Source organism: Archocentrus centrarchus, chromosome 21, assembly GCF_007364275.1.
Source record: "Archocentrus centrarchus isolate MPI-CPG fArcCen1 chromosome 21, fArcCen1, whole genome shotgun sequence".
Taxonomy (NCBI): Eukaryota; Metazoa; Chordata; class Actinopteri; order Cichliformes; family Cichlidae; genus Archocentrus; species Archocentrus centrarchus.
The window spans coordinates 6,319,716-6,334,868 of NC_044366.1; the positions used below are offsets into that span (position 1 = coordinate 6,319,716).

Consider the following 15,153-nt stretch of genomic DNA (forward strand, 5'->3'; position numbering starts at 1 on the left):
AGGTCATCTCTATAAAGCTTCCAGATGTATATATGGAAAAGTCTTGAGAAAAGCTTTACAGCTTTATCCTGTAATACTCTCTCTCAGTCTGTGGTCACTAATGATGCAGTTGACCCCTGCCTCCAGGATTATGTGTACCTGTACTCTAACTTTTCTAATTGTAAAATCGGTGCTGCCGGCTTTCCTAGATGGTTGCACCAGCACAGGGTTTGCTCACACTCATGGAAGAACAAAAACAGCACCCTCATCAATGTAATTTCAGTCATAATATCAAAAGGCTTTCCTGGTCGCAGTGGACCTCAAACTGTGGAAGATTTGTATCATTATTATCTGATTTCATCATTTAACCCTTTTTAACCATAAGTACAACATTGTAATTTTATTCTACTTATGTGTCTACTTATATGTCTACTTATGCATGGTGTAGTACTGAATTAAAATTTATAGACAAATTCTAAATATTTGACAACTATATTGAACTTGCAAAACATTTTTTTCATGATCTTTATTTGTCATCATATTGAAACAAAAATTACACACAACCCTCACCTCTGGTGAGGAAATAAAAGTAAAACATCACGGAAGCGCTAAAGCCAAAAATCCAAAAATTAAAAAGGCTACACAAACTTGGGACATCAACAAGAACGTGCTCCTCACACCTGATTTATTGACTCGCGTCATCGTAGAAAAACGCTTACGCATTTCAGCACCAGTCCTTCGTCAGAGCAATTGTATACACAAGGGAACAGCTCACGGTTGAACCCACTTGTCCTAAAATGTTATTAATGATTCTGCACTTTTCCCCTTTGCCATCTCAATACATCGCTCCTTTCCTCCACCTGCACGTCCTCTGCAGCCTCCACTCTCATCATAAGTTGCGTCTGAGCCGGGTCCTTTCATTGGCAAACAATAATCAGCTCTAGACTGCTTTATCTTTAAAACACTACAACAGCTTAAATGGAGTGTTTCACTCCTTCATCATCATCATCTGCTGAGCACATGAAAAAGAAATAAAGTGGTACTTTCAACCACTGTGGCAGTAGTTGGCTGTGCCAGAAGCGAAACAGACTAATGATCATCATACACTCGCACAAATGCGACCACGTGAAATTCTGACACTCCCACCCGCACAAATGGTTTCAGCCTGGAGCCCTGGCAGGGTGTTTCCACGTGAGCAATTCAGTCTTCATCAAAGCACATTTTATGCAAAAAGCTCATAAAAAAACTGCAGAGGATAAATCTGATAGCTGGTTACCTGTGACCTATGAAAGAAAGTGTGGCTCACCTCAAACAAGGCCAAACTTTTTGGCACTTCCATCCTGATGAAAGGAGAATATTGTGTCCAGTCATATGACAAGAAGTTTCCTTTTGGGCAAACATGACTAAATAACTTAGCTCATAATAGGTTGTGGGATATCTTGTGGGAAGCAAGTAAGTAAGTAAGAAGTAGGTAAAATTTGATTTATATAAACACCTTTCAAGATAAATATTGCAAAGTATTTCACCACAAAATGTTAAAAAGGAAGAAAAAAGTTAAAATGATGAGTTTAGCTGCGTTTTTAAGAGATATCACAGAGTCCAGAGATCCAGAGCCTGAGGGCCACTGTTGCAAAAGCTGTGCCTCCTTTTTTTTCTCAGCCTTGTATGCCGCACAATCAGGGCCTGCTGGCTGGTCCAGCACAAAATGTTTGAGGAAGAATTAAAACTCTAGAGCTGATATTTTATGGCCAACTTTACTGTGGTCGGACAAGCTTAATGATCTATAGCCTGTAGGGATTTGGGTAATAAATTTGAGGGTAATAGACTCTAGTCTTGTGATGGATAATGATTAGCCTAAAGCTTCCCCCTCTCAGGCACTTTGGTTGTGCAGGTATTGTGTAGGTTAAACTTTGCAGAGGTTTTACTACTGAGAAAAAAAAAAAAGGTCAAGTTAAATTTTACTTGATAGATGCAGAACACAAACATTATCTGGTACATTCCCTCCCTAATCTATCCATACTTTACACGAACAAAAACTTAGTACATCAGCATGATCTGCTCTGTTACCTAGGCCCTTAATGTTTTCTTTACTAAATCAGATGCTACATCCCAGAGAACCTCTAAATCCAGACAAAAAGAAGAAACTGTCTGAAGAAAATGAATCATCAGGAGTGTTATTTTTCTAAAGATGACAATGAATTGCCCTGAGGGTGTGTTCATGTGTGAGTCAAAGACAAGCAGCTTAAAAATGTTCATGCAAACTTCCCAGACAGACAGAACATATCGTGCCATCAAGAGTGTCATTACAACTAGGAAATTATTTGTTTATTCACAGAAAAACCAGACAAAGAAAAGAAACTGCATTTAATGACTGCAGGACATTCATCACCCATCTGGACTGATAGTTTGGGGGCTTTTTTGTTTTCTTTTGTTATGTCTTTCCTGCAGCAAAGGTAATTTCCAGAGATCATATCATAAACTTTGTCAGAAACATGTGTCCTTCTTTCCCCTTTCATGTTAACGGCCTGTATAATGTACAAACCATAAGAGAAGAAGACAACACAGCTATTATAATAAGAATGGTTTGTATTATTGAATGCATCAATCCTGCATTTAATCAAGGTAGCCTGATGGTAGGTGTGCCAGAATGTAGCAGGGGTGGGGAGCACATGTTAATTTTGGCAAAGGGAATACGTCCTTTTATCAAAATTACTTATGTGTAGTTGCACATCTTTTAACTGAGGTTACCTGCTTGTCACCTGCTTGCTAACAGAGGGCTGTAATGTCAGCAGAGATTCCTACTTGTTCAAAGAACCAGTCACAAATACACACTAACAGAACAGTGGATATCCTAAATCCTGAGCAAGCAACAATAAAACTATGCACATTTCCCAATACTAAAATATGTTTGTGTTTGTAATTAACAGTTATGTGGACTCGGACTATAAATCTGTCAGTTGTTACTGCTTTGGTTTGGCCCTCAATATTCTTTCTGCATCCATCCAGTAAAGAATATAAACTGGGGTCCCCCAGGAGGCACTACTGCACTACCCATGCATGGAGTGGAAGGATTAGCTAACTATTGCTATTAATGAATGAACTGAATGGAGCTGAACAGTTACTGGTTAACTAAAACTAATGCATGTCAATTAGAATATAGCAGCCAATATGTATGCATGAATGACTAAAGTCCAAATAACAGTGAAGAAAAAAGACAAGAAAGAGCAGCTTATAGTTTTAGTTGCATCAGATTTTTTTAAAGCTAACAGTGCAGGGAAAAATTAATTATTAGCTAAACATGGATAAATACTGCTGGATACAATTTAGAAGTATCAAGCCAGTATCACTAATAGTTTAATTGTTATGAGACAGTATGAACTAATAGCTATTTTTAGGTAATAAAGCAAATAAATTATTAGCTAAGATTATAGAAAGTTGAAATACAGTAGCTAGGGAAAACTAGCAATAAAATATGATTAATGTGTGAATTAAATAGAACAACAGCTAAAAGCAGTGGATGAATGGTTATAAAAGTGACTGGAACTTAAAAAGCACCTTTCTACTCAATCTGAGCACTCAAAGAGCTTTCTAGTACAAGTCTCATCCACCCAATCACACACACATTCACACAGTGCTTTTATGTATGCTTAATCACTTATTTAACAATTACACACACGCTCACACTCCGATGGATGCATCAGGGGCTACTCTGGGTACAGTATCTTGCCCAAGGATAGGAGGAGCTGGGGATGGTAGACGACCCGCTTTACCACCTCAGCTACAACTGCCACCCAAAGGTAAGCTAATAATTGCTAATAGAGTTAATAGTAGCCAAAACAGTTAAAATGTGGAATCCATTTTAAATGAGTCGAACTGAACACAACAGGTGGTGTTGAGGAAGCGGTATCAGGCCCATCTAACAGCTAGTGGAGGTACATCACATGTAGCAGAGGATCGTAAAGGTCCCGCATAGCGGTCAGCCTTTTTCTTTCTCCATTTCTGTGATGTCTGTAAAATCCTGAGATGTTTTAGGAGGACAAATTCCAGGCCTCCCCTGGAGGAATTCCTGTCCTCACAATGCACAGACAAAAGCATGAAACCTAAAACCAGGAGCGTGTCTGAAGGCTGAGACCATCAATGGGAGGTGGATCATCGACTAATCACAACACCAACAAAAACCTCCTGAAGGGAGGGAGCCATTGCAGTGGTATTTTACTCCCCATTAACTGTCATTCAGATATTGCATTTCATGTGCAGACTCCCAATTTTTACCTGTGCTAAACATAACATTTATGAAACACATTGGCAGAGGGGGAACACACGCATTCCCCCATCACCTTTCTATGCAATCTCTATTACTTCTTACATCTTTTAGGCTAGTGAAAGACTGTACAGTAGTTACACTTCAGGTAAAAAAAAAAAAAGAAAAAAAAAAACATACAAACAGGAACAAATGGTGACCCAGCAAAAGGAACTTTTAGCAGCCACCACACATGCGTACATCCTTGTCTGCACATGCAGCTATGTTATTTCAGCAAGTGAGGGTCGTTAACCTCTCGCTATGAGTCATGGTGTAGTCACTATGTCAGTGGGTATACAAGCATTAAGTTCCACAGCAATGGGAGAGCTGGGAGTTTTAAATGACACACACAAATTAGGACATCTGCTGACCTCACAGGTACGAGCCCACATATGGCTGAAATACATGTGTAGGACACACAGACGCACAGCATGTTGCAGCAGAGCAGCAGTGTAAGCAGTGAGACACAAACATTATACAAACTGTAGTGAACATATGGTTGAAACACATGTACACACACACACACACACACACACACACCCTTGTCTGAGCTGCAGCAACGAGACCATAAGTGGGAGGTAAACCAGCATGTCACAGCTGAGCAGCAATGCATCTCAAAATGAATCAACCACAGAAATTAAAAACACGAGGGAATGCCTGTTATACCATCATCTGATAATCTACCCCACCGTGCCTCCACTCTCTCTCTCCGCAGGCTGCAGTTCCCTGTTTGCAAAAAGAAAACCTATCATGTAACCTTGAGCAACAAGTTTCAACACAGTGGTAAACAGCTGCACAAAATCCAAAAAACTGAAAGCATCTAAAATCTATTTTTACCCGGTTTAAAAGCCCAATCAGTTGTTAATGAATTGGAGAATTGAAGTAACCCACTGCTTTATAAGTAAGGTTAGCCCTGGGAAGCACTTGTTTAAGGACACGCATGCTATAGGCTTGTAATTTGAGTTATCTGCTGCAGATAGACAGATATCAGATAGCGTTTCTATACTGCCACAAAACACTGGTTTTCAGTCAGAATGAAAGAGCCTAATTCAAATGACATCCTCTTACATCTCCAGGATCTCCAGCCACTGAATGTGTGTCAGTGTGTGTGTATGAGAGACAGCCAGGGAATGAAAGGTTTGGGGGGGGTTGGGGGTTGGCTAATAAGAATGGAGGTCAGAAGGTCACAGCTATCACATTAGGAGGGAAGAGAGTCCTGTTTCCCACAGACACAGCTCACGGTCCTGGTGTGACCTGTAGGAGCAGTGCACGATGTGTCCAGCTGCAACATTTGGAGTATTGTATCTGGATTAGGTCGGATTCATGGTTGCACGTTTGTGTTTCATTACGTAGCAGTTCAGCTGCGGAGAGAGATAGGAGGATTGTGGGAATTCAGCCAACACATGAGGCAATGAAGATAAACTTGCATGCTGTCATTCTAGAAGCCCACAACACGTTGCTCTATGGCAATCCTTCAGTCGACTGCTGATGAGTCAAAAAGTTGGCTATTAGCAGAAAAGAGAACCACAGTGAAGTTCAACACAAAGAGGAAGAAAAATAAAGAAAAAGTCAAGTACCAAAAAAAAAAAAAAAAAATATCAAAAGTTTACATAGGTAGTTTACATAATTTTTAACACTTGGTTTCACTCCAGTATAAAGAAGTTCTTTGTATATTATGACTTCTGTCTTCTCCATAGCCTTGGCTTAGCTAAAGGACCATCAACTGCATAAGCATGAATTAGGAGCAGCCCATACTGATGGTTGTTCCAGTCACTTTTTGCCATTGGTTCAAGTTTCTGCATTGCGACAAGGCATATATGTACAGTACTACAAGTACCAAGCAAGAACCTTTATAAAAGTTTGCTACAGCCATTCTAGTTCATGTGGTTCTCCTGTGGACACCTGATTCAAATGGCTGAATTACCTCCTATTTGACTCAGGTGTGTTGGATCAGGGACACATCTAAAACCTGTAGGACATCGGACCTCGAGGCCTGGATTTGAGGATCCCCGACCTAGATGCTGTATATAATCTATGTGCTAAAAGGCAGCAGAAAAGACCTAGCGCCTTTTTTAAAGGGTGCATCTTTGCACCGAGCGGCCCAGTATCCTGCAGAAAGAGACAGACTGAGCCCTGCAGGGATCCACGCAGTCCTGCTCAGACAAGCAGAAACAGCTTGGCTGTCACTCTGAAGGAGACACATTCCACAACAACAGGGGAATATGTAGCCTGTGGGGCCTAAACAACGGTTACAGTATAGGAAGGAGGTGAGGGTGTGCACTGTATATGGGATAGAAGACAGACAGCCATGCGTTACTATACTTAGTGCATTACAGAAACGTAATTTTCTCAGTAAACACTATCATTAATGCAGGGAAGATCAAAGGTGAATAAATGTTCCATACATAGGTTTAACCCTGAGAACATGTCAAGTGTATGTACCATAAAACTCCCTGGTGGCTAATAAGAGTTTGGTTCCTTTGTTTATTCTTGAGATTGAATCAAACCCCCTGATCCATGTGTGTTTTGGGAACCGCAACTCATGCGCCAGCAAGTCAAATTCTTTACATTGATTGTGAAAGTTAACTACAAACAGCATTTTCTAGGTCCACTAAACTACTACGATCTAAGACCCACATGTATCTCCATTCAGCTCAATCATCACTCGGGCAACTGATAGAAGTAATTAAAAGGAGGTGCAATGCAGGAAATTACCAAAGAGCGCACGGCCTGCTGCCTTGTGGTGATCTTTTTTAAAAAAAAAAATTCCAACTCCAAAGAGACTACTTTGAGATTTCTTGTAATTGTAATGACTCCACTAATTAGCGCGCTGTCAAGTCAAAGCATCCGGAAATGTCTAAACTGTAATTGGCACTCAATGCCATGCCTGTCAGCCGTTATCTCGACTAATGACAGAGAATTGAATCTTCCGCCTGAAACAAAAACCTCGTACGAGGGGAGGCAAGCTGAAACGTTTCTCCATTTGAATGTGTGCTGCCTCAGAAAGAGTTTGACATTTACAGTAAAAGCTGCAGATGTTTGCAGGAGATGTTTGCACAGCATTTACAAGGTGCTAAGATGTGTTTTTTCTAGTTATTGTGGAAAGAAAGCATATCTACTATTTTCTTCACCTACTAATTTGAACCAGGTGGCTACAGACGCATGACAAAAAAAAAAAAGAAAAAGAAAAAGAAAAAAGAAAATGTGACTGTTGCCTCAGCTCATACCCCCAGCAGTGAGATGTAAAGTTTAGGAAATAGCTCCCTCTACTGTCTGCAAGGTTAACCACAGCTACAGAAGAATACAGAAGCCTGAGCTACTGCCTTTCACGCATCCTTTAAGTTTTATATTATAGACTGGTTAATATTGAGGTGTATTTAAAATTGAAAAATTTTAATGCCTCAGAGATTAAAATACTCATTGCATAAGTCTCAAACTAAAAAAAGAAAAACAGTCCAGTCTCCCTCATACTTCAATTTTTTATGACTCCTTAGGGAATTAAAAGGAATCCAAGTGTAATTTTAGTGAACATCAGCAAGCAGACTTTTTATTTAATGTCTTTCAGAAGGACAGTTACATGCCTCCTGGTCATGCACCTCTCCTGCTGACAACAACCACAGGTGTAAATGAACGAGATGAGATGCTAACAAAAGTTACATGTTTACAGTGATCTCTAAAATTAACTGCCCTGTGTCCTCACCGCTGCAGACCTCAGCAAAAGACCAAAAAGCAAACTTTACTCAACAGGTGGTGCTCCCCTAACAAAAACACACCTGTAGAAAACCAAACAGTGTACGAGAGGCCTGTCAAGTGTCAGCAGCAACTCGTGGCAGATAAATCACAAAGTCACGCTTGTTTAAAAAAAAAGTCAGTGCTCACCGAGATAATAAAGCAATTACAAGATTTTCTTCTGCTACAGTATTGCATCAGCCAAGCCTGCAGCACAACTCAAACACACCATGTTGATGTGACAGCCCCGATAACAACCACAAACACCTGTCTGGTTAGTATGTTTCCTGAATGATGTCTTTTAAATAGATGCATGGAGAGATTAGAAAATGAGGGCCCCTGCCAAAAAGTAGTCAAATTTATAGCAAAATTGTGCACACTGTCATTATTTTCTCAGTGGACATTTCAGATGTACTGGGAAGAGTTTATCGTGAAAGATTTATTGGCCATTTTAGTTCTGATATCTACTGTTTCCTTCCAGTAGAGGGAGATCAAATCAGCGATAGGTTAATTACGAGGCTTAGCAGGACACCCACCTCATTACAGTCTGAGCACTTAGGTCACAGGGCTGTCATTAGAGTACACACACACACACACACACACACAAACAAGAGGCTGGTGCTGCGGACGAGCAGGATGACAAAGTCCATCCACGTTGTCATGGGAAACAGACCCTAAATATTTAGTTCCACTAACCCTCAGGAAAGAGCCGCACTGCACACACGAGTTTTAGATGAATAGCTTCCTCTAGCCGTTATTCATCACCACAAACCTTCACACTGAGCAAGACTGCTTCTGATTGGCTGCCCCTCACAAACAGCCGATGGGCAGGTTTTCTGTCTGTGTGACTGAGAATAATCATATCAGGGACATCGACGACATCAGAGAACCAAGAATAAAACACAAAACAAAACAGCCTTTAGAGTATTATGCTGGCCACATTATTTGAAACTTCACTCATATTTAGTAATTTAATATGAGCATCCACCACTGAGACTGGACATATATGACAGAAAATAAAGAAAAGCACAATATATGACCTTTAATTTGTAATTTTATTTAAAAATGTCCATTTGAACTAAAATAAAAAGTAAATGCTTAACATCTGTAGTCCTTTTAAATAATATTCACTTATAGGCAAGTTAATAATTTATTTACAAATTCTAAGTAAAAACTACAAAGTTAAAATACTTTACTCCAAAAGATGCTGGCTGAATGAAAGTCTGTGTAATGTGTGATTAAATATACCCAAAATACGTATTAATCAGATCTTTCACCATAAAACTGATAGAGATGAGGGGTTCACAGCATAACACTCAGGGAATCTTATAAAAACACTTTAAAATCAACCAAAATCAAAGTCATAAATCCATTGTATAACTTAAAGATATCCCCCACCCCCTCTTTTTTCCCCTTCTCTGCAGCTTAGCAAGTCAATGCATGAACTTGAAGTGAATGGACCCCCCGTTCAGATAAATCATTTACCAGGTTTGTGGGCTTGGAAACAATGGAGAGGGACTCTCCCACCCCTGGAATCCAGACACTGCTCATCTAGCATGAGCAGGGTTTGAGGGTCATCGGGTTTAAAATGTCGGATTCTGGATAAGCTACGCATTTAGTAACGAATGTCAGAGTCTGGAAATGAGAACACATTCATAATAATGACTGGGTTTCACCTGCTAGCATTTTAGGGCCGGGAAGTTTGATTTTTGTAGATTTATTTATGAAAAAAAAAAAAAAGAAAAGATATTTCAGCAATAATTAATGTGTCACCAGCAGACATCACCACAGGTTAAAACAAGAGCAGTTCATGAATGCATACCTCCACCAAGGCTAAAAATTCCCTCCACATTACACATGAACTGAACTGGAACTTTGAGAAGTTTTCATGAGTACATAAAGACAATCTCAGTTTTTTCTTATTTCCATTTTTGCCCTCACAATAGGAAAGAATCCTCATACAGTGACTCCAAAAGTTATTCACTTGCAAGATGGCTCAAGATCCACCTCTGGTACAACTAATCCTGCTAACAAACAAAAACACAAGTGGACAGAAACCCCAAACCTCCCTGTTGGATGGAAAAATAGATCTCCTGAAACTCACAAGAAAAATCAGGATTCAGGGGAAAGCAGTCCTTAGACTTGGAGCTGCTAGTTAAACCACATGAATGTAGCTTTTTGTCCCCCATTTATGTATTGAATTTCTGTCCTTCAAATCCTTCCGGTTCACACACATTGTCAGATTCCAGAAGAAAATAGTTCAAATCCCAGTTTTCCCCACTCCTAAACACCAGCCACAGTGTATGTGGAGGTGGAGAGGTGAGTAGAGGGATTGCACACACCAGCTGTTTCTCTGTAAATGTCTAACAAACAAGACTACCTACAGTGAGTCTGAACCTTCTCTTCTTCATGCATCTGACTGCCATGAAAGAGGCCAATTTTGAAGAAAACCTGCCAAACAAAAATGCCTCCACACTAAGCAGCAGATTTGTCTCTGCCACTGCTTGGAAAAAGAATTTTGCAGTTCCAAATTGTCACCAATCAGAGGCAGAGGGGGGGAAAAAAAAAAAAAAAAAAAAAAAAAACCTGATGCTTGCTACCTGATCAGCTGCATGTGGGGGAAGTGTTGCCAGCCGGTGATGACAACACTGTCAGTCTTGCTTCCCACAAAGATGAAACAGCATGGAGATCGGAAGTCTGGAATTGGCCGTGTTGACTCTGGGGATTAGGATCCATGGCCGGATGGGCAGAAAGAGAAAAAATTTTCCAGATACTTCTGAGAGGCATCTGAAGCGACTGCAGGGAAATGGAAAATAAAACTGGCATCTTTTACATAATCCCCTGACCTCTCCATCTTCTCTTAAAAAGGTTGTGTCTGAAATGTCTGTGCTGAAGTACACACTGTATTTGTCCCCTGTGAATTTGTTCTAGTACATATTTATTTGCGCGTGGGCGATTGTTGCCTTTACTATTATTACTTCCCACATGAGAACACACACAAAAGAACGTGGGTTATGGGAATTCCGTTCGGAAGCGCCAGATTGTTTATTGGTGAATTTTCACCTCTGATTGGAAACAGCCGCTACGTTACAAAGATCAAACCTCAATGTGAAAAGAAAAAGAAGTGGATGTTGTTTGGTCTTACTTTGTCCAATGTAGCATTAAAAAGAACAATTCACACAATAACTGAACCTTTTGAATCCTTTTATGTGGGACTTCACTTCATGTTTTCCTTCTGTAATGATTCTAGATATGGGTATTTGGCTGTTTGTCCACATTAGTTTTGGTCACACACACTGAAAGTCTTTGGCTGTTAAGCAGTGACCTCTTTGAAGTTTCTCACCCAGTCTGGCACATTTGGCGTCCGTACAAACCAACACTCCTCATTTTGCCAGGAACGGCTTGAGACAGCGATGGGCTGAGACATGAATTCACAGACAATCTGAAGCAGCTATTGTGGCTGGTTATACTCGCCTCACAGGAGGCGAAGCTCTTTTGTGTAATTCACAAAGCTACCTAATGTAGATCATTCCCGCACGTGCTGTCAGACGCTTACTGATATCTCCTCTGCTGCTCAGAGCGCAACAGGTTTAAATTAAAAGTCCATTCATGTGTCACAGATATCGCAGAACAACCCAAACAAAGCATTTTGGATTCATTAGAGATGTTATCTCAGTCTCAAAGAGCCTCACACAGTGTTTATTTCCGCTCGCTGACTCATTCCAAACTGAGCTTTATAATAAAAAAAAAAAAAACAAAAACTCTGGTGTGCGGTGAAGGAGCATGAGTCAGGCTGAGCAGATGTAAATCGGAAATTTCTCCTGCTTGCTAACAGATGGAGGGGAAGTCCAGACGTCTCTGTTACCACATGACCAATAACCCCGGCGACTGGCTTTGTCGTGCAGGAAGGACTTGCAAACATTTATACCTTTACAAACATTTCTGCCTCCGGCAGACAAAGCATTTTTTTTTTTTTTGGTAACACAAGCTGTTCGGCTTTGGGGATGGATACATCAGATTTATCGTTACACTTTATTGCATTTTCACTGGAGAAAGCTGCATGCTGATACATCCAGGCAGTAGCTCCATACAACAAAGAACAATGACGCCAAAACGTTGCTCAGTTTTGACGCCATACAGCCAAGCAAATTAAGCTGATGGCAGAGTTTAACAATTCACTGGGAGGTTTCAACAATGCCAACCACACAAATTTCCTCAGCCTCTTAATCCCATAATGAGCGAAGCATGTGTTCGAACATCAAAAGGTCCTGAGATGGTGGCCGTTCTGTGACTTCACCAGTGAAAGGGAGCCGTTTCCTTTGGACAACAAGCAGTGTTGCCTCTCTATCCTACAAAAATTAACACCAAATGGTAATTTAACTATTAACTTCTAACTTTGTGTTTGGGTTAGGTTGTGTATGTTTTTTTTCCTCTTTTCCCCAACAGGGTTAACATTCACATTTTTAGAAACTTGAAGAAATTACTCTTCAAATGAAGTTTCATGCATTTTGGCCTCTTATCCCGTTTTCCATTTTTGTAGGTTTTATACACAAAAACCCCATCAGAACAAATAGATGTTTCCTGCATTTCAATGAAATGTCACAGATGTGTAACTTCCTAAAACACACATATCCTTACTGTTTATTTTGCAGGGTTCACGTGAAATGACTGCACTGCAAGAAATGTATGAAATGTTTGTAAGGATGCTTTGATAGGCTCCCTGCTACTGCTCATGCTTATCTTAATGTATCGTTCCAGTCAAGAGTTTGGACACATTCACTCATTCACAGTGGGTGAGCGTGTGGGTGAGTTTGCAAAGAACCAATTTTAAGTTGTATCTTCAGGCATGAGAAGAAAGCCGGGATGTAACAGAGCCGGGTGGGTTTTGCTTGCTGGAGGCCCATTTAACCACTGATGAAGACGGCTTTCTCACAGTTTCTTCGTCATTCAAGAGGTGATCGTGACCTAACTTGACTCAGCTTACTTTTTTCACCTTAAACCTAATTTCACAAACATGTCCCGCCAAAGCTACGAGGGCACTTTGTTACTAGCAGCCTGTCACAAAAACACATAATTTGTTCCCATTTCTTTAGTTGAATCTATGGAAAATGCCAAAGATAAATGTTTAACAGGCATAAAATAGTGTTTTTGAACCAAAAAGGTGATTCCCAAAGAGCGATTAGCCAAAAAATTTGACCTCTCTCACCATGTGAGACGCGTACAGTGAGTCCTTTAAAAGAATTGAGAAAACTGTACAAGTGGAGAACAAAAAGAACTGACAGGCCTAAAAGTCTATTTATAGCAGATAAACAGCATCTCAAAGGAATGTCCTTAAGAAATAGAATAAAATCCAGCAAAGACCTGACGCAGATGCATCTGACCCATCAGTTAATCCATCTACTGTTCACTGAAGCCTCATCAGAAATGGTCTCAGTGGAAAGGTGGACGTAAAGAAGCCATCTGTAATGAAGGGCACTTGAATGAGAGCTGACAACAGCAACTGGAAATTTAGCAATGAAAGGGATGACTCCAACTGACCTTTCAAAATAAGAGCGAGGGGTTTGTCCAGCAGTAAATCAGTTGCAGATTGCACCCCCCCCAAAATACTACTTTGGACTCCATTAATAGAGCTAAGACCACCCATGTAAATCTATGGGAAACTCAAGTCATCTCTTATACTGTCAACATTTACTTCACCTCTGAACATTATTCAGACTCTCCAAAGGCTCTTCTAGTCATCTTGTTGTTGCCTTGAAGGATTCAAGAAATACCCTGAGAACAGATCAAATACAATCATACCACTTTCATGTGTAATTCTCAAACAACACAATATGGCAACATTTCATATTTAGGTGCACACATCTTTTACCTGATATATTCATAAACAGCTCAACACATCATGAGCCCATTCAGAGGGACTCATTCTCTTAGCTCAGCAGATCTGTGCATATGACTATGCTGCGTAGAGAAATCTGGGATAAAGAGGAGGAAATTCTCTGGGTTTGAATTCTCACTGGAACTTCATCTACATAATCCGCTGTAAGCAAAGAAAAGCCTTCATGCAAGGCAAGACAACACAAGCATGTAAAGGCTGTGGTATTAAACTCTGAAATGCTGCTGGGTCATTATCATACAACACAGAGCACACACACACAAAAAAAAAACAAAAACAAAAAAAAAAATCTGTATAATGGATGAGGGAAAGCTTCTTGTTTTAAGAGGACAACATATTTAACTATTTTCAGCCTCTTCTCTTGATAAATAAACCCTGCATTTCCCAGGCAGTTTGAACCGAGGCTTTCCGATATAAATTTCAGGATTGGCATTATTTTTTCAAACTTAATGATGTTTTTACAGGCTGATGTAAACTAACCATGACTAATAGCCTGTAAAATTGGAGTTCTCCTTTAACTGTAAGTGAGGCAGTCAAGCTCTGATACCAAGAAAACAGCGAGCTGTTTAGATGCAGTGTCAAAGTTGCATAAATATTGAAGGATGAAAAATGACCTAAATGACTTTAATCAAAGAAATAATACATGGGGGGGGGGGGGGGGGGGACTGGAACAGACTGGGAGAGCAAGAGGGAGACCATGTCTGACCAGCAAAAACTCTTTCACTAATGTCCAACTTTTCATTCTTTACTAATAACCCAAAACAACCCCCCCAACCCCCACCCCTGATCCCAAAAGCCCAAAGTGAAAACAATCCTGGTTAAATTGGCCCATTAGAACAAAAGGAGTGTCTCTTCAAAAAAATGGGACAGAAGATGAATAAAAAGGCATTCCACTCGTGTTGGTTCAGGCTTTACAATACCGAAAGACTGAAAGAGGAATGGCAGGCACCAGAAGTATCGCCCCAGGGCTGAAGGTTTTTTTTTGTGGTCAGTTAGAGAGGGTGGAGCATTCTACCACCTACAGCCGCCTGGAATGAAGACAGTGTGACTCAGTCCAGCTGTCTGAGATTTGTCCCTGTAACAACTTTATTTCTCTTAGTCTAAGAAACAGCAGCACATCAACAACATCACATCCCACAATATTTGAAAAACTACATCCCTGAAACATGAGATTATAAGAACGCAGCATTGCTGTAAATAATGAATCTTCTGTCGACAGTCCACATTTGCAAGCGGGGGAGTCAGGGGAAAA

At 40.3% G+C, this 15,153-nt stretch overlaps 1 protein-coding gene across 2 annotated transcripts in view; it reads right to left on the bottom strand.

Moving 5' to 3' along the window:
* col18a1a (collagen type XVIII alpha 1 chain a) overlaps nucleotides 1-15,153 on the bottom strand; it is an 82,140-nt gene that overhangs the window by 46,807 nt on the left and 20,180 nt on the right. The window lies entirely within an intron of this gene.